The 21,709-nt window shown below is 32.7% G+C and overlaps 1 long non-coding RNA gene across 2 annotated transcripts; it reads right to left on the bottom strand.

The window, feature by feature from the left end:
• Positions 1-1,530: 1,530 nt before the first annotated feature.
• Positions 1,531-8,821, bottom strand: LOC106374670. 2 transcript variants are annotated; one of them, XR_001275032.3, is made up of 5 exons: positions 6,987-8,819; positions 6,098-6,245; positions 5,651-5,895; positions 4,859-4,946; positions 1,531-4,777 (listed from the first exon to the last, which is right to left on the bottom strand). It is a non-coding gene; the product is annotated as an uncharacterized LOC106374670 (long non-coding RNA). The 2 variants fall into 2 exon arrangements; XR_007322796.1 differs by having other exon boundaries at positions 6,098-8,821.
• Positions 8,822-21,709: the final 12,888 nt, after the last annotated feature.

Raw genomic sequence — 21,709 nt, 5'->3', positions numbered from 1 at the left:
AATAATATAAACGAACCACTACCAAAGTTAGCGTTTGCCCTTTACCTTAGTGGCACTGAGATTTGACTGAATAAGCATATGTTCTGCCTTTCTTTCATACTGATGCTGGATGGAGGTTATTCAATCAAGCATTCTAAAGCTCCGAAAGGTACCCAGATAAAAAAAAAATATAAATCAAGCAACACAAATGCATATTAAGTAGATTATACAGAATAAATACATATCAAACTGGTAAAATTAGTTTATAGAACTAGTTTATTTGATCGAATATTAAAAATAATTTTGTTAAGTTAAATATTTTTTAAAAAAAATAAAAAATTCACAAGTTCTTACATAAATAATAATTATTATTACTTTAATAAATACCAAAAATTTAAACATTAAAAATACAATTATAACATACAATCAAGCTGAAAAAATTAACATGGAACATTTTTGTTTGCCCATAATGTATTTGAAATAATTCTCTAATGTTTACCATAAGATTTCCTTGTCCCATTCATTAAAGAAACAAAATAAAATTGTACCTTGATTTTTGAATTGTTGTAAGTGAATATAAGTGTATGGGACAATCTGGAAATATTGAATTTTAACTTTATTTTTAACAAATTAAAAAATTTCATAATTCATTGAAGAAACAAAAAAAAAATGTACATTGTTTTTTTAATTGTTTTAGTGGATATAGGTGTATGATTCTTTTTTGATTAGATAGAAAACAAGATAAGTCTCAACTTTGGGATTACAAGAGTATTTATATATATCTATGGTAAACCTAATGGTTTCCATTCAAAAGTCTAAAAAGTCATTTAAAACATTAAAATTCGACTAAGGATAAGTTTCGACTCGGGTAGAGACGATCGGATCCAACCCACGTCACACTACCCGCGTCGGACCGTCGCTACGCCTGCATTTCGTGCGAGCGGGTAAATGACTCCGCGTCGCTCATCCTGCGTGACTTCGTCGACGACTTCACTTCGACAACGCGGGTAAGGGAACCCGCGTGCCTCAACCCGCGTCAAGACATCGCTACGCCTGCAGTTCGTGCGAGCGGGTAAAGGACTCCGCGTCGCTCATCCTGCGTGACTTCGTCGACGACTTCACTTCGACAACGCAGGTAAGGGAATCCGCGTGCCTCAACCCGCGTCAAGACGTCGAGCGGCTTCATTCTCGTATGCGCGGGTGCGACTCTCCGCGTGATCCAACCCGCGTCGGAGCTCTCCGATGCTTCATGTCAAGCGGGTTAGTGAACCCGCGTGTTACAACCCTCGTTGTAATCATATCAACTCGACCAAACTTCACTCTTCATCTTTTATTTAACCACAATGCTTCTAAACACCTCCAATCACTCTATGAGGTACTCCATCTATACTATTAAAAGAGAAGTCATGACTTATTTCATGTGTGATATTTTAAATGGACCATCCCTAGAAAGTTGCTTACATTATTTTTTTTGTATTTTCATAACAATATCCTAACAAGATATTTAATTATATTTTTATTCCACCCAAATATTATTAATAATGGATAATTTCGAAAATATATTTATTCCATCAATATATAATTATAGTTGCATATAACCATTTATAATCTACTTAATAATAATAACATTTAATTATTCTAGAGTTAATACCTGCATATGATCTAATTAATAATAATAACAATTAACATTTATTATGCAAATAAAATAATGTTAGAATTTCACCATGCAATTAATAAAATCAAATCAAATATTAAAATCCTAACACTACTGTATTTTCATAATAAGTGTTATTATTATTAATTATGTTATACATTACATGTATCAATATTTATATAAATGTTGTGTTAACAAACATGTATTGATAAATATATAATATTTTAAATATATATATACTGTAGTGATGAATTTTTCATGCGTGGTTTTTTCATTTGAACCATTCTTTAAAATTTTATCAAATTTTACATGAATTAATTATAATATTTATATTTTAATTGAATAACAATAAATATTTTTTAAGAAAGTTCTAAAAAATCTTTTTAAAATATTTTCAGAATAAATTTAAATCTTATATCCATAAGTAATTAATTTTAATTTTAGTTATCATAAACTGTAATTAGAAATTAAAAATTATTTTAGTTTTGATTTATATATGAAAATGTAAAATTATGTAAAGTATTATAATTATATATTCACTGATAATAACACTCTAAACTGATAAATTTTCAAAAATAAAATTTACAAAGATTTTGTTAGAAATATTCATTTCTATTTCAAATTAAAAGAATATATTTTATCCAACTTAGTGTATTTCTCAAATATGATATTTACTACAAACATATTTTGAAGTACAATGTATTATAGTTTTTCTTTAAAAGAAATTCTTTACAGTATCTTAAAAATATATTTTCTACTATATAGATCCAATTTAATTTGCTTTCATATAAATTTAAAATAAAAAGTATGTAAAGTAATATTGTTACATAATAAAGTTTCCAAAATAATTTTTGTTACAAAAACATAAAATTTATAGTAATAATATATAAGCTACGTAAACATAGCTATTATAGAATTACATAATATATAACACTAAATTACGTTAAGTTATTGGTAAATTTAGTTATATAAACTAAAATATTTTAGTATATAAATAAAAAAAAACCCGCACGGCTGTGCGGGTCAAGATCTAGTTACCTGATTAAAACATATGAATGCAATATGGATTCTAAAGATGCTAAATTCCTAATCTATATGATTAATATGTGCAAATTGGAGAATTAAAATGATGCAAATATGCAAGATATCAAGCATTCGGTCCATTACCGGTTTTCAATGCTATATCATGTTTTAAATAATTCAAATTACCGGTTTCAATGCTATATAACCGGTTTTAAGTAGTTTGTTTCAAATTTAACCTCCGGTTTCAGAGCCATATAACCGGTTATTAACAATATACTTGCTTTGTGATTAATTATAATTTTAAATTATCCCCTATTTTTACTCAAAACATATCAAATTTTACACATGCTTCTCATTCCCGGTTTCGTAGATATATAACCGGTATTTACACCGTATTTTATCCAGATTTTATATTTGAAAACCGGTTATCTTTACTATCTTGGGCTATTTCTTTGACTTCAGAAACTGTGTACTTGCTGTTAATGGGTAGAATGATTAGAACCTTACCGGTCAAATAAACCATTTTTATACATCTTTTAAACTGGATAATCAATTCAAAATACTAAACATAGTGTTAATATTTCCTATAACCAGTTACCTATAAATATGAAAATGTGATAACCAGATAGCTAATATCAATTTGTATAGTAGTAGGAAGCAATTACTCAAAATTATACTAAAGTTAATATTTTATTATTATTCGTACATAGTTTTTCATTTCATACATTTTCATATATCTGGATAATATTTACCTATTCAGTTTACTATTCTTTTAAGTAATCGGATATTACTTTGTAGAACTAGATGAACATAAATACATCTGGATATAACATGTTTAAACCGGATAATAATTTTTCAAGTTTCGGATAAACATTTATACATCCGGATATAGTACTTTTCAACATTTATACATCCGTTTTTAGTACTTTTCAATTTTCGGATAAAGTTTGTAATATTATTAAACTTGTGTGAATTGTTCTAGTAAGTTCCAACGGTCTAGTGGTAAAAGCTACTATTCGTAACCATTTGTTCCCGGTTTCAACATGCCCATAGCGTGTTTTGCGTTTTGTTTTAAATTTTTTTAGTAAATGGCATAATTGTAAATTTTGCATCATCTTCCTCGAGTTTTTTTAGGGCTTCGACTCTGCAACTTTTTTATGACCGCCTTCAACTAATTCTCATGTAAATCAACAATTACAAATTATTATGTCTGCAATTTCAATTATTTTACCGAAAGACGACTCCCGTATCACAATAATTCTTCTTCTTCTAACGCATTGAAATTTTTTTTATGGCGTGTGATGATTGGTATGTCAGAACATGAACTCCGACGGGCTCTTCTCCGGCTGCGAACATCATCTCCGGTATTGATTCCATTTTATCAGGACCGACGTTCCCGTCTGTCTCTACTACTCGAGAAGTAACCCTTTTATTTGGAAAATTAATCAATCCTGCTTCTGATTATCTGGGTTAAGTACACGTAGAAAAGCTCTGCATGTGTCTTTAATCCCCGATGAACCTATTGATTTTGAAAATTGAACCTTCGGACATGCTACCTTCCGTATATTAGATGTTAGTAGGTTAGCAACTAGATTAGCGTAGTCTGAGGAAAGACAAATGTAAGAGTAGTAAGTAGAGCTAATGGTAGGGCTAAAATCGGAATACTCTCCTCTCCTCCAATTTTCTAAAGACGTCAATTTACCTAATTACCGACTCTTTTATGGTTATTAAGCTAAATGACTCTAAAAGGAAATAGTATGTTTTCATTTTTAGACTACACAGGAGGGGAAGTGTTAGTTAATGAATGAATGAGTTCCACCTCGCTAATTATAGAATTAATTAACATAGTAGGAAATAGTATGACATCCTAAAAGGAAATAGTATGTTTATTCAGAAGTGTATGTTGTCACCACTTTATTAATAGTATGACATTTCATCTTCACTAAAAAACTCAAAAGCCAAAGAATCAAGAAATATGCCAAAGAACTCAAACGACAGGAAAATCAAACGAATAATCCGTTTATAATTTTAAAATTTGTCGTCCCCATTATGTTGACGAGATTCGACAGCCTCTCCACTGGCCTCTAGATGCTCTTCATAATTTGATGTCTTTAATGATGCCTATACGACCATCTATCAATCATCAGGCTATAAACAAATAATATAAACGAACCACTACCAAAGTTAGCGTTTGCCCTTTACCTTAGTGGCACTGAGATTTGACTGAATAAGCATATGTTCTGCCTTTCTTTCATACTGATGCTGGATGGAGGTTATTCAATCAAGCATTCTAAAGCTCCGAAAGGTACCCAGATAAAAAAAATATATAAATCAAGCAACACAAATGCATATTAAGTAGATTATACAGAATAAATACATATCAAACTGGTAAAATTAGTTTATAGAACTAGTTTATTTGATCGAATATTAAAAATAATTTTGTTAAGTTAAATATTTTTTTTAAAAAAATAAAAAATTCACAAGTTCTTACATAAATAATAATTATTATTACTTTAATAAATACCAAAAATTTAAACATTAAAAATACAATTATAACATACAATCAAGCTGAAAAAATTAACATGGAACATTTTTGTTTGCCCATAATGTATTTGAAATAATTCTCTAATGTTTACCATAAGATTTCCTTGTCCCATTCATTAAAGAAACAAAATAAAATTGTACCTTGATTTTTGAATTGTTGTAAGTGAATATAAGTGTATGGGACAATCTGGAAATATTGAATTTTAACTTTATTTTTAACAAATTAAAAAATTTCATAATTCATTGAAGAAACAAAAAAAAAATGTACATTGTTTTTTTAATTGTTTTAGTGGATATAGGTGTATGATTCAACCTATAAATATGAAAAACATGTTAAACACAATATAAAAATTCATCATAAAATTTTATTAAAACGAAAAAAAACTTAGTGCTAGAGAGGATTGTTTGATTTGTGAAAGAAGAAAATTAAATACATATAGTATGGAGAACCTTGAACAATGCCCTCCCGGCGGGATCTCTGCTCGCAATTAGAGGAATACAGTCAGAACTTAGCTGCAAAAGATGTGGAGAGTTGGAATCTATCTCTCATTTGTTCATCTCCTGTTCTTTTGCAACAGAGTTCTGGTCTAAAGCTCCTCTTACCACCACAACAGCAGCTTCTCCCCCCATGATAGAAGTCCGAGATTGGCTAACATCTCATGGAAAAAAGGCAGCTCCTGTCCCACTTTCAAAGCCTAAATAAGCATATGAATTATAGTTTATCCTTCATACTGATAAAAAATATAAAATCTAGTGTTACTGGTTATTAGATTTCTATAAATATTTTAAAATCCAATGTTTAATTAGTACTTCAAAAATGTATTTAAAAAAAAAAAATAATTACACACTCTACAATTAGTTCTTCTGTCTTTTCTCTAAAATCAAGCTGATGTGTACCTGAACTGTATGTGGTGATGTACGTCAGCAATTTTGATTCGGAAATTCCGCTTGAAACATTGGATTAAAAGTGGATGGTTGTAGGACTTCGATATACTGGTTGATGAACTGAACTTAAAATCATCTGAACGGGCTGAATTTTATATTCCTAAAAATCAAAACTCGAATGAACTTGAATCAAACATGGTTAGACACCCAAACTCCGATGCAATGTGGTTGACGATTAGGTGATTAATTTGTCAGGAAAACAGCAACAAAGTTTAATAATGACATTTGCTTTATTTGTTCGCAAAGTCGTTGATAAAATGAAAATAATAGCTGATCATTTTTTCTAATTTTATTACGACAGTGCGAACCAATAAACCAATCTATAATTTTATTGATGTCAGTCTCTATCCTATTTCTCAGTATAAAAAACAAAGTGTGTGTTTTCTCTAATTTCGTAAATGCAATAAATTGGGAAATTATTTTCACATCCATGCAAATTAGATATACAAATCTGTAAAGTTTCATATGCTTTATATATGACTAGAGTAGCCTGAACCGAATAACTGGAATCGAATAGACTGAACCGAGACAAGTTTTTTCTAAGTAAAACCATAACCCAATTTTATTTTAATCCTTGATCAAAAAATATGTTTCAAGATACTAAATTATAAATTTTACTTTGTTTTCCTTAATACATATACAAACCGAATAGAATCAAATCAAACTGAGTTCGATCCTAGTTCGAACCAATATATACTAAACCTAGTTTACGGGCACTTTTTTTCTTTGGTCAAACGCTTTGGTTCTCATTATCCTCTTGATTTAACATATAATAAACTTTTGCACTGATGATCTAGTAAATGGTGCTACTGAAACAAATAGAGAGGTATCTGAGCCCAACCGTATGAAAGAGGAGAAACATCTTCAAACAGAAAAGCTATGATAAGTTTCCAAACTGTAACATAAACACATGAACATAAACATGAAATTAAGTTATCAAATGCACTGGAGAAGAAAGAAACAAAAAGATGATTCTCTGAGTTTAGGAGGGGAGAAGGTATGGATTTGGTCTGTTTCTTCTTCCATTATTCTTCTTCAAATTTGTGCATGTGATCTTGAAGATAGTTGGCTGCAAGTTCTTCATTCTTTTTACACGCAAAGATCAAAACTGTAAAGTATAAGAGAATATGATATATTATTGTGTTGTGTTTGATATGAGAATACAAGATGCATATATACAGTGGTAACATTAACATAATGTTAACACCAAATAATGCTAACTTACCTAAACACTTATGGTAAATATGCTAAGAATATCTTGAGATCAACTTGCTTTTCAAGTCTATCTTTTTAGTCTTGAGGGCTTCATGGATTTCACGGACTTCACAATCTTGGTCCGTAAGATACACATCTTACGGCCCACATACCTCTAATCACTACAAGAAAACACGCAACATTCTGACGGACATTCCGACGGACAATATTTTCGTCGGTTTTCTTTGACGACATTCCGACGAGATACCGACGAAACATATAATTTAATGTTTGTCGGTATTTCGTCGGAAAATTCCGACGAAATACCGACAGAAGTCAAGTCGTCGGAAATATCCGACAAAATTCCGACAGAATATTATAATTTTGGGGTTTCGATAGGGATTTGAAATTCGTCGGAATTCCATCGAAATATTCCGACGGAAATCCGACAGGTTTTTGACTTTCGTCGGAATGTCGTCGGAATTTTCCACGACGAAACAGATTTTAGATTTGCAAAGTTATTATAAATGTATAATTTGATACTTAAAATATCCAAATAACACATATATAAATTTATAATATGAAATTAGTTCACACAGTTAAAGTTTTTCATATAGAAAAATTATTTACGTATACATATCAAAGTATTCGTAACATCCTCCAATAACACTTATATACTTATACAAACATATTACGGTAATATAAGAGTAGATTTTGATTTTGTATAATATCGATTGAAACAAGTAATTATTTTAGTTAAACCTCTTATAAATCTTTTACATACTATCAAAGATTTCTATGTGATCATTAGACTGTTGTTTTGAAACCCCAAATTCTTATTTCTCTAAATTCCGTCGGAAATCCGTCAAAAATTTCGACCAAATTCCGACGAAAAATACAGACGAAATTCCGACGGACTCGAACCCCGACCAATCAAAAGACATGCAGAAACTCATAGTTTCTCGAGGCTTCCTTTGGCGATATTCTCGAAACATTCCGACGGAATTCCCACGAAATAAATGTGGCGAACAGGTTTCGTCGGAATTTCGTCGGATTTTTTCACTTTACCCGGGAAGAAAATTTTTATTTGATTAACCGCTTAAAATAGGACCGACCGAATTCCAACGAAAACTGTCCGTCAGTTTATTTTTAATACATAAGCCGACCCTTCTTCTTCTTCCTCATTTTTTCTCTTCTCCTCTGCAATCTTTGCGGTCTTACTCCTCTCTCTCACAAATCTGTGACTCCGACCCCAAATCCTCCAAATCTCTTCCCCAATCATGTAAGTCATCTAAACCCTTCTTTAGATTACATTTTTTTAGGTTGGAATGTTACAATTGTGGATTTTAGGTTTTGAATCTGAAGATTTAGGATAGAATTGATAGTTTTATGAGTTATATGTTGTTAGATTTTGTTTTAGGTTGTTGTTTTGTATGTAGATTGAAACTTTTAGATGTTAAGATTTTAGAAATTATATGTTAAATATTTTTATAAGAACATTTTTTGTGTATTTATAATTATTGAAAAGTTTTATTTAAAAAAAAAAAATATATATATATATATATATAATGCTTTCAAGTTTTTATTATCTTTTATTGTTTCAAAACGTTTTTATAATTTTATATAATGTTTAAAGCTTTTTATAAAACATTTTAAGTTTCTATAAAAAAAAAATTTAAGTTTGTTATAATTAATAAAACGTTTTCTGGTTTCTAAAATTTATCAAAACCTTTTTCACCTTTTTAAAAACCTTTTCAATCAATAAAATTTTTTTGTGTTTTTTTTAGATTTAATTAAAACGTTTTTCAGTTAGTAGAAAAAGGTTTCAATTACAAAAAGTTTTAAAAAAATTTTAAAAACGTTTTCTCTTTGTTTTAAAATATTTTCAATTTATAAACCGTTTTATATTATTAAAAATTTATAAAAACATTTATTATAAAGGATTTTAAAAACAATTATACTACAAAAACGTTTTTCTAATTTTAATTATATATATATATATAAAGATTAAAAATATTTATTATAAATGATTTTTAAAAAATAATTACCTTAAAAAAAGGTTTTTCTAATTTTAAAATTTTATATATATTTAATGAATTTATTAAAAATATTTAAATAAAATCTGTTTTATTTTTTTTTTTAAATAATTTATAAAGTCCGTCGGAATTTCGTCGGAAATATGTTCGTCAGAAATATGTCCGTCGGAATTTCGTCGGAAATCTGTCCGTCGGAATTTTGTCGAAAATCTGTCCATCGGAATTTCGTCGGAATTCAGTCCGTCGGAGTTTCGTCGGACTTTTTTCCGTCGGAATTTTGTCAGAAATATGTCCGTCGGAAATTCGTCAGAAATTTCGACGAATTTTTTATTTCCGACAAGTTATAACCGACGAGTGTTTTCGTCCGAAAATGGCTTATTCCGACGGATTTCCGACGAAATCGTCCGTAGGAAACTAGCTGTTTTCTTGTAGTGAATACTCCCCCGCACGACAAACGTGGGATGCAGAACGCACAATCTGTAAATCACAAAGCAGACCACGTATGTTGTGGACACTACGTCGAGAAAACAAACCAGTAGGTTCCTCCGGATATAAACTTTGACTTAGACAATGAGGGATGCAAACTTCAGCTCTTCTTTGGTCTTAACAATGAAAATACACTTCGTGGGCGCAACTGCAGCTCCTCAAACAATCGTCCTTAACTTGGACAATACACCGAACTAAAAAAACCGACCTAAGAATTTGAGCGTTCAACTAGAGCTCCCCCGTAATGGTTAAACTATAACCAACAAATCCCAAACTATGGGAAATCAACTCTTGAGAAATTCTAAACTAATCTCAGAAAAAAATTAATCGACGTGAAGCCACAAATCCTTAAACACCATTAAATCTCTCTGTAACTCTAGCACTCACCAAAACCAAACGAATAAAGAAATTCTAAGCAAAAACAAAATACGTAAAAACAAACTATTGCAAACCCACTAAAACTTTTAATTAATAAAACCAAACACTTAGTTTGGTTAGAGATCACGTGAACACGAACTCAAACTTATGTTGCTTCACCTCATCACCATCTGGATCGTCTTCGGCACCATCATCTCCTTCATCGTCAACACCAAGATGATAAGCATTATCAAAAGCTTAAAACTAGCGGAAGCTTTAGTTAGATACCTAAGAATCAAATGCTCTGATACCATGTAAAGTATAAAAATATTATTGCGTTGTGTTTGATATGAGAATACAAGATACATATATATAGTGGTAACACTAATAGAATATTAACACCAAATAATGCTAACTTTAGTAGACACTTATGGTAAATATGCTAAGAATATTTTGAGATCAACTCGCTCTTCAAGTTTTTCCTTTTAGTCGTGAGGGTCTTCATGGATTTCACGAACTTCACAATCTTGGGATGCACATCTTACGGCCAACATATCTCTAATAAAAACCCATCGCTTCAAGCTGTGAACCCAAGCAACAACAATATCAAAATCAAATTTCAACACGTATAAGATATCCAAGTAAATTAAAATATGAAGATCCCCCAACGTGTATTAGACCAAATAGATTATGGAAAAACAGAGATGATTTCAAACCAGTATTTACCACAAGGAAACATGGAAGCTCTCGGGAGTGATGCAGGCTCAGGTTGACTGGGCTCGAGGAGTGTGGTTTCAATACAATATTCCAAATTTGTCTTTCACGCCTGGATCGCCATTCACAACCGGTGACCGAACTTCACTATGGAATGGGGGAACAACGGTAACCTGCAACCTGTGTATGGCTAGCCCTGAGGAGGAGGTGTGAAAAATCTCACCAAAAGCTTCTACTGACAGAGTATACTTATGAATGGGATGCTATAATTCTACTCCTCACTAAACAACGGAGCAAGTTGAGCTCTATCTACTCCGGTATGTTTTTCAGGCCCCCTTATATACTATATGGAAGGAACGTAATGGGAGAAAGTTTGGTGAAGACCACAAACCTGCAGCTGGTTATAAAGCTCATTGACAAGCAGATTCAAAACCGCATATCAAGCATGAACCATCGAGAAAGTTCAGCCTATCAAAAGTCCGTGGCAACATGGTTCTCCTTTGGATAATCTAATGTGATGTAAAGCTACTTGTGTTTTAAAACATCTCTCGAACAAGCAACTTCAGTTGTAAACAGTTTTTTTGGATTAATTAATTTAACATTCTTAAAAAAAAAATAATCCAGCAACATGGTTCTCCTTTAGATGATCTACTGTGATGTAAAGCTAATTTAGTTTTAAAATATCTCTCGAACAAGCAACTCCAGTTGTAAACATTTTTTTGTGAATTAATCCGTCAAAACTTTTTTTAAGCGGTTACCTTATATATTGGCACTTCTTTTCCTGGGTATGGAAGGCATATTCTGCCGGCAACCCGTCAAAATAAGTTTAGGCGGTTTTCAAAATTTGACGCTTTGTTTTCTTGGGTAAATTTTGAGATTCCTTCTATAGATTTAATAAAAATAAATATTAATTTGATTACATTGGAAATTCATCAAAATTTCGGTCAGATTTTTGAAAAGTTAATAAAACTATATTTATCTAGTTTCGTTAGAATTTTTTCGAAAATGTTTTAACAAATTCGTCGAAAATGTTTTAACGATATCCAACAAAATTAAATCTATTGAAAATTTCTTGTGGATTTCTGATAAGATTTATTTCGGTGAGAATTCGTTGGGAATCTATCGACAATTATGTCAGAAATTCCTTTATTTTCTTGTAGTGATGACATGTTGGTGTTACTGTCATATTTTCTTGCTTTGTCGACTGTTCTAGATGAGTGGATATTTTGCTCCTGCCTTTCTCAGCTATATACTGGGTAAATGCCCAAGGCGGAAAAGCCCAATACTTGTTGTGTTAAAGCTTGGAATTGCAATCATAGTGACATTTGTCTTTGTTTAGTGGACATATTTTCATTCTTTAGACTACAGGCGGGCGTTCGGGAACCCATTCGGCTTCGGTTCGGGTCTATTCGGGTTTCGGGTTCTTGGGGTCAAAGATTTCAGCCCCTTTCGGGTATTTGTAAATTTCGGATCGAGTTCGGTTTGGATCTTTGCGGGTTCGGTTCGGGTTCGGATAACCCATTTAAATTATTTTTAAAATTTTAAATTCATTATATACTTTAAATAACTCAAAATCTATAAACAAAATAATATATTACATAAAAATTTGAATAGCATATGTCCAAATACCTAAAATTAACATATAAATTGGTTTGGTTTGAATACTTGAGTAGAAAATCAATAGATATTTCAAGTATTTTTAGTGTATTGAGTATATTTTAGCTATCTTAGACATTTATTTTTGATTATTTGTATATATTTTCAAATATTTTGGATAACTTAAAAGTATCTTATATATTTTAGATATTTTTAATATACATTAAACCTAGAAATAATTAATATATTTAGGTATATAAATCTATTTCGGATACATTCGGGTACCCAAAATACTTCGGTTCGGATCGGGTTCGGTTTCGGTTCTCTAGATACCAAAATGTTGAACCCGTTCGGATATTTAATCAATTTCGGTTCGGGTTCGGTACTACTTTTTTGTCTCGGGTTCGGTTCGGTTCTTCGGATTCAGTTTTTTTGCCCAACCATACTTTGGACGACTTCATTAAGTAAAAGAAACTATTCTCTTTTATAGGATTAAGAAATTGTACTTCTTGTTCCGTTTTCTGATGTATTTGTTTGACATCAAAATTATGTTATATTACTCAACAACAGGTGGTTTGAAAATACAGATCGAAATAAAATAACCAATAAAACAAAATCTCTATGAAAAATCGTGCAGTCTTAACTAAAATACAACGATTACATTTTTAGCCCGAATGATGTAAGAAAGCTTGAAATCTTCTTTGTAGCACTGCTATCCCTTTCAGCTTTGTTGAGAAGTTTGACCATGCCTAAGGTTCTTTCCTTTGATATTAAAAACACGTTTTCTAGCGCACTTGCATGAATGGAAATCTTGCTTCATTTGAGAGGGGAATATACAAAGATTACATAGCATATCTGGTGCACAAGTTCTTTTCTCATTGAATTAAAAAACTGTTCACAACACCATCTCTGAAATCTCTAAAGCTTAGATTCAAAACTATTAGCTCTCAAGTTTTTTTTAGAGCACTACATTCACTAAACATTAAACATTCAGATTACACTTAGAGGGAGAGTTATACAAAACTTTACAAACATAATACAACAAAGCATAAAAGATAGAAGAGTAGAGAGAAATCTAAGATAAGGTGACACCGAATTCATAGTAAAAATCAGATGCGTCAAAACAAGGTTCACGACAACAAAGTTTGTGATTTAGTCACTTTGAATAGTGATATTAACGAAATTTATTGCATTTCCAGGCTCCGAACAAACCTCTACACAAGTTTATATTGTACTCTACGTTATGACATAGTAACATTATTAAAAGTAAAATTAAGATATTTTATATAAAATACACTACAAGAAAACAGCGACATACTGAGAGAAAAAATCGTCGGTATGTCGTCAGAATAACGTTATTCCGACGACATACCGACGAAACAAGTTCTCGGAAATAACTCATCGGAAATTCATTTTTCCTTGGAAATCCCTCGGAATTTTCCGACGAAATTCCGAGGAAACTCCGAGGACCACCAGTTCGTCGGAAAGCTCCTCGGAATATACCGAGGGAGAACTTTCTCGGGAGATTTCGATGGACTTTCCGATGGTCCAATCCTCGGAAGTTCCGACGAAATGTTCCTCGGAATTTTCATCGGGAATTTCCGAGGAACGGAGCCCTCAGAATATTCCGAGGAACGGGTCCCTCGGAAAATTCTGAGGAACGGGTCCCTCGGAATATACCGAGGAACTTGTCCCTCGGTATATTCCAAGGGTTCATTTCCTAGGAATTTAAAAAAAAAAATTAATTTTATTTAAAAAAATAAAAATTTTGAAATTTAAATTCGAAAATATAAAATTAAAATTAAAATTGAAATCATATTAGTTAATATTCAAAGTTGTACAAATAAAAATAAAACATTCCGAGTTTTTGAAAAAAAAAAACTACGGGTCTGGCACGTCCGGGAACACCTCGTTCGGGTACATCCTCTGCATCATCTCCATCATTTGCTGGCTCAGCCTCCTCTGTGCCTCATAGCCCGCCTGTTGAGCCGCCATCTGGGTCTCCAACAAAGATATGCGATCATCCTTGTCTTTCAATTGAGCCGTAAGTACTTCTAGATCAACAAAGGGCGGTGGTGCAGAAGAAGGAGGAACCGACCGGGTGCGACGACCCAAACCGACCAAACGTCTCTTCTTCTTTGGAACCGACTGAAATAGAAAATAGCCAAATTTACAAATTTAAATCAAGAAATAAATGAATTGAACTTTTAAAAAAAAGAACTTACAGATTCAACGATTTCGTTGATTCGAAACCGGGACAAGTTGGTCGAAGCCGTCGAAGCGTCATCCTCGGTTTGAAGCTGAGACACTTCGTCTTGCACCTGAGTTTGGACCAGGCTGACCCCTTCTTTCACAAGACCGTCATCAATCTGGCCGGTCTTCTTGTTGGTATAAGCCCTCTTCATTAGGGAGAGATCATCAACCAGCTCGCCATCATTTTCTTCCTCCTTAAAAAAAACATAAATTAAAAAACATTAAAAATTAGAAGAAATGGACAAAAAATAAAATTTCAAAACTTAAATAATTGAAGAAAAAACGGCTGAACTTACCATGTTATGCTTGAAGACGCCCTTCCCTTTACGGTCGCTCCTGCGGTTGGTGGAGTTGGTGGAAGAAGTTTCTTTCGTCTCTTCCTTATCCCAATGCGCACACAACTCCGTCCAGACCGTGTTGTTTATCGACTTTGGGACCTTTTAATAAAAAAAAAAGAAAATAGTTTAATAAATTAAATCGAACCTTGTTGATTTCCCACTTCTTCTTCCACTCGTGGATATGCTTCCCATAGTTGTCCATAACTTTATGGACGAAGTGGTGATAGATAAAGAACGTCTCATCGGAATTCCAGTTGAATTCTTGCTGAAAAAAAAACACAATTAGTAGAAAATGTATATTAAAGATTAAAAATATAAGTAAAATATTAGAATACTTACCGCAAATTGACGAAACCACAGATGCTGCTTGTCGGTAGGGAAGTCAGTGAAAGTCGGATGTCCCTTGTCGAGGGCCGAGTACATCATACGGTTGATCCATGCGCGTATCATGTTCCCGAATCGGTTGAACCTAATAAAAAGAACAAACGCTTAATAATGAATCAAATTTTAATAAAAAAAATGTTTAAATACCATGTTTGACCCCGTCCATGTGGATACGGAGTGAGATAGGGAAGATGGTCACGACCGGGCTGTCGAACCAACTCCGCAACACTCATCACGCCCGGAGGACCCGGAGGAGCAGGAGCGGGTGCAGCAGCGGGAGCGAGAGGAGCAGGAGCGGGTGCAGCAGAGGGAGATGTATGGTAGGAGCTGTGGGGCGAAGGGGAATCCTGAAAATGGCTGGAATCCCGAGACTGGCTCCCCGTACCACCACGACCACGACGCTGTCGAGGCCGGGTCTGATCATCATGAGACCTGTAAATTAAAAAAAATATATTTAATAAATATAGAAATATATAAATTAATTTTTTTTTTTAAAAAACCCAAATAATAGTTTTTAATCACAAAAAAAGTTTTATAGCTATTAAAAATGTTTAATAAATATATAAAAATAGTTCTAATAAACAAAAAAAAGTTTTAATAAATAAAAATAGTTTAATAATTACAAAAAATAGTTTTAATAATATTAAAAATGTTTAATAAATATAGAAATTTATATAATATAAAATATATATATATATATTTTAAATCCCAAATAATAGTTTTTAATCACAAAAAAAGTTTTATAGATATTAAAAATGTTTAATAAATATATAAAAATAGTTCTAATAAACAAAAAATAGTTTTAATAAATAAAAAATAGTTTAATAATTACAAAAAATAGTTTTAATAATATTAAAAATGTTTAATAAATATAGAAATTTATATTATATATATATATTTTTTTTTTTTAAAATCCCAAATAATTGTTTTTAATCACAAAAAAAGTTTTATAGATATTAAAAATGTTTTGTAAAATCCAAAAAATCGAATTTATATACAAAAAATGTTTTGTAAAATCCAAAAATCGAATTTATATACAAAAATTGTTTTGTAAAATACAAAAATCGAATTTATACACAAAAATCGAATTTATATACAAAAATCAATTTTATAAATTCAAAAAAATAAAAAATTTGTAAAAAAATTCTAAATCAATTCAACAAAACAAATTATTCAACCAAATCACAATTCTAAACCTATTATACAACCAAATCACAATCCTAACCAATCACCCTAACAAAAGTCTATCAAATCTACACAAAAACCTAACAAATAGAACCTAAGAGAGTGGGATAGGGTCCTTACATGATTTGTGTAAGAGAAGGGGGAGATCGCCGGAGATATCGTCGGAGAGAAGGGGGAGATCGCCGGAGAGGAGGGAGAGGAGGCGGAGAGGAAGAAGAGAGAAATGGGGAAGAAGAAGCGGCTCGTGGTTATAAAACCTAGGGTCCGACGGATAGTTTCCGTCGGAATTTTCTCGGAATTCCAATTTCAATTTTCGCGAAAAATTTGCCCGGTTAAATGAAAATATTCCGAGGAAATTCCGACGGATACTTAAATATCTGTCGGAATTCCGTTGGAATATTCCGAGGAAATACCGAGGAACTAGTGTTTGGGGTTTCAAAACATCGATTTTTTTTTGCCGTATTTTATTTCTTATACAATTGTAATGCATACTATTGAGGATTCTTTGTATAGATGATCACAAACCATGAAATAACAAAATTTCAAAATGAATTGAAAGTATTCCCTTTACCGTTCATTAAAGTGTATAAGTGTTTCTCTTATGTTGTGGGGATTTCGTTCATACAATCGGAAAAGTGTTTATTATAGGGTAAGGAACAAATTTTTGACTTCATAATCAGTCCAAGACACTTAATAAGGGTTATATAAGTGTTATTCAAACCGCAAAACGTTGTTTTCGGTTTAAAAACCCTATTTCCTCGGAATTTCCTCGGAATATTCCGAAGGAATTCCGAGGAAACCCTTATCTTCCTCGGAATTCCGTCGGAATATTCCGAGGAAATACCGAGGAACTAGTGTTTGGGGTTTCAAAACATCGGTTTTTTTTGCCGTAATTAATTTCTTATACAATTTTAATGCATATCATTGAAGATTCTTTGTATAGATGATCATAAACCATGAAATAACAAAATTTCAAAACGAATTGAAAGTATTCCCTTTACCGTTCATTAAAGTGTATAAGTGTTTCTCTTATGTTGTGTGGATTTCGTTTGTACAAACAGAAAAGTGTTTATTATAGGGTAAGAAACAAATTTTTTACTTCATAATTAGTCTAAGACACTTAATAAGGGTTATATACAAAAATTATTTTGTAAAATCCAAAAAATCGAATTTATATACAAAAATCGTTTTGTAAAATACAAAAATTGATTTTATATACAAAAATTGATTTTATAAATACAAAAAAATAAAAAAATAATAAAAAAATTCTAAATCAATTCAACAAAACAAATTATTCAACCAAATCACAATTCTAAACCTATTATACAACCAAATCACAATCCTAACCAATCACCCTAACAAAAGTCTTTCAAATCTACACAAAAACCTAACAAATAGAACATAAGAGAGTGGGATAGGGTCCTTACATGATTTGTGTAAGAGAAGGAGGAGATCGCCGGAGATATCGTCGGAGAGAAGGGGGAGATCGCCGGAGAGGAGGGAGAGGAGGCGGAGAGGAAGCAGAGAGAAATGGGGAAGAAGAAGCGGCTCGTGGTTATTAAACCTAGGGTCCGACGGATAGTTTCCGTCGGAATTTCCTCGGAATTCCAATTTCAATTTTCGCGAAATATTTGCCCGGTTAAATGAAAATATTCCGAGGAAATTCCGACGGATACTTAAATATCCGTCGGAATGCCGTCGGAATATTCCGAGGAAATACCGAGGAACTAGTGTTTGGGGTTTCAAAACATCGGTTTTTTGCCGTATTTCATTTCTTATACAATTTTAATGCATATCATTGAAGATTCTTTGTATAGATGATCATAAACCATGAAATAACAAAATTTCAAAACGAATTGAAAGTATTTCCTTTACCGTTCATTAAAGTGTATAAGTGTTTCTCTTATGTTGTGTGGATTTCGTTCATACAATCAGAAAAATGTTTATTATAGGGTAAGAAACAAATTTTTGACTTCATAATCAGTCTAAGACACTTAATAAGGGTTATATAAGTGTTATTCAAAACGCAAAACGTTGTTTTCGGTTTAAAAACCCTATTTCCTCGGAAAATTCCGAGGGAATTCCGAGGAAACCTTATCTTCCTCGGAATATTCCGAGGAAATACCGTGGAACTAGTGTTTGGGGTTTCAAAACATCGATTTTTTTTTGCCGTATTTCATTTCTTATACAATTGTAATGCATACCATTGAGGATTCTTTGTATAGATGATCATACACCATGAAATAACAAAATTTCAAAACGAATTGAAAGTATTCCCTTTACCGTTCATTAAAGTGTATAAGTGTTTCTATTATGTTGTGGGGATTTCGTTCATACAATCGGAAAAGTGTTTATTATAGGGTAAGGAACAAATTTTTGACTTCATAATCTGTCTAAGACACTTAATAAGAGTTATATAAGTGTTATTTAAAACCGCAAAACATTGTTTTCGGTTTAAAAACCCTATTTCCTCATAATTTCCTCGGAATATTCCGAGGGAATTCCGAGGAAACCCTTATCTTCCTCGGAATTCCGTCGGTATTTCTATTAAAAAAAAAAAAAAAATTTGATGCTAGTCTGTTTCCGAGTCATCATCTGGTGACTCTCCAATCACTGGTTCATCGTCTACGTGAACGACGGCTTCCTCTCCGAAGTCGGTTAAATCGACTACAAGGCCAACTCCAGCTAAATCTTTTGTTGCACTTAAGTTGCTGAATGTGCTTGGTTGTAGTGGGTCTTCCAGCTCAGAACTTCCCTAAACTCGGCCTCTCGGGTTGAGTCTTGTAACAGTAACCCATGGATCATCTCTGTTCCTTACCCGGGGGTACTTGATATAAAAAACCTGTAACATTTAAAAAATTATTAGTAAAATTATAAATTAATACACATGATGATGAATCATTCTAAATAATTAACATTTAATTACTTGATCGGTCTGAGAAGCAAGAATGAAAGGATCATAATATTGCAGCTTTCGCCTCGAATTTACTGATGTAACACCAAATGCATATGTTCTCACACCTCGATTTAGAGTGTTGTCGTGCCAATCACAATAGAAGACAGTACATCGCAATCCAACCATGCCCAAATACTTTATTTCCAAAATCTCACGTATGTGTCCGTAGTATACATCATCTCCTGATGCAGAACAAACACCAGCATCATAAGTCGTACTCGAACGTCTCCTCTTCTGAGTTGTGAATGCATATCCTTGAGTACAAAATCTCGGATATGACTTCACAACAAATTTTGGTCCAACGACCATCTCGCGTATCCAATCGTCAAATGTTTCACCTCTGGCCAAACCAGCAGACACCTATATTACTAGCACATATATATGTTATATCAATAAATGTGAATTAGTATAAATATGTGATAAATGATATTTTAATTTGTTTAAAGCACTCACATAAGTAAACATCTATCCAGAAAATTCTCTCTGCTTCATTTCTTCTAGTTCGTCCTCTGTGGCGTATTTATATTCGAACCGCTTTTCTGCCATGAAAATCCTGTACATATGATGACAATAATGTAATTAATTAAGATTTAAATTTCAACTTGTTAAAATAAAAATTTGTAAGCTAATTTATTCACCTCTCATATTGAAGAACATCTTCGCAGTTGGTGAGCAAATATGTTTGCAAATTACTGCGCTCCTGCTCAGTAAGTCGACGGTCCTTTGGTTTTCCGCTAAGTCGTCCAACGTCTGTGAAAATGTCTGGAACCGTAACATGATATGTTGCCCGTTCGCCTCTATCATCATGCCGAGCAGGTCTTCTGTTTTTGGTCTGAACTTCTGCTGGAAAGTAGTACTCGGCAAAGTTTGAAGTTTCTTCATTGATCATCTGTGCGACTATAGAACCTTCCACCCTACTTAAAGTTTTCACCATCTTCTTCAAATGGAACATATACCGCTCATACAGATACATCCATCTATACTGCACAGGACCACCAAGTTCCAATTCTCTTGCCAGGTGAATAACAAGATGCTCCATAACATCAAAAAATGAGGGATTAAATATCTTCTCAAAGTTGCACTGAATCACGGCTACGTTAGTCTTCAAATTTTCAATACCTTCAAGAGTCACTGATCACGTGCATAAATCGCGGAAGCAACCAATTATCCCTGCAATTGCTTCATGAACATTTCGTGGTAATAGTTCCTTGAAGGCAAACAGAAGGAGGCGCTGCACCATTACATGGCAATCGTGGCTTTTCAAGACAGTAAACTTTCATTCCTTTCTGTCAATACAGTTACGCAAATTAGATGCGTAACCGTCTGGAAATTCCACATCGTTTGAAATCCAATCAAAGAACGCATCTTTTCCCTCTGCATCTTCCCTCTGCATCAAGTCGGTATATGGGAAAAGGAGCCCTGCCATTCTCATCAACATGAAGTTCTGAACGAGCAGATATATCGACTAAATCCAGTCTTGACTTCAAATTATCCTTTGTTTTACCTTGAACATTAAGGATCGTGTTCATTATATTGTCAAAAAAGTTCTTCTCAATATGCATGACATCTAAATTATGCTTTAGCAGATGATTTTTCCAGTATGGCAGATCACAGAAAATACTTTTTTGTGCCAGTTATGTAGGTCTCCAACAGCATCTACCAGAAAATGCTCATGTCCACCGACGTCTGGCGTCCTTTCTGCACCAAAATCTCTTAGTTGTGTCTTCAAATCTTTCCCACAAATTTCCGGAGGTGGACTGTCAAACACCCTCTTGTTCTTCGTAAACAAATTTCTACACCTACGATATGGATGATCAGGTGGTAGGAATCTCCTGTGACAGTCAAACCAACACGTTTTCCTTCCGTGTTTTAATTGGAAAGCATCAGTGTTATCTTGACAATATGGACATGATAGCATTCCATGCGTTGTCCATCCAGATAGCATACCATATGCTGGAAAATCACTTATTGTCCACATTAGTACTGCCCGCATTTGAAAGTTTTCTTTACACGAAACATCGTATGTTTCAGCACCTTGAGCCCATAGTTGTTGCAACTCATATAT

This window comes from Brassica napus, chromosome C4 (assembly GCF_020379485.1).
Source record: "Brassica napus cultivar Da-Ae chromosome C4, Da-Ae, whole genome shotgun sequence".
NCBI lineage: Eukaryota > Viridiplantae > Streptophyta > Magnoliopsida > Brassicales > Brassicaceae > Brassica > Brassica napus.
This window is presented reverse-complemented; position numbering and strand designations above follow the sequence as displayed.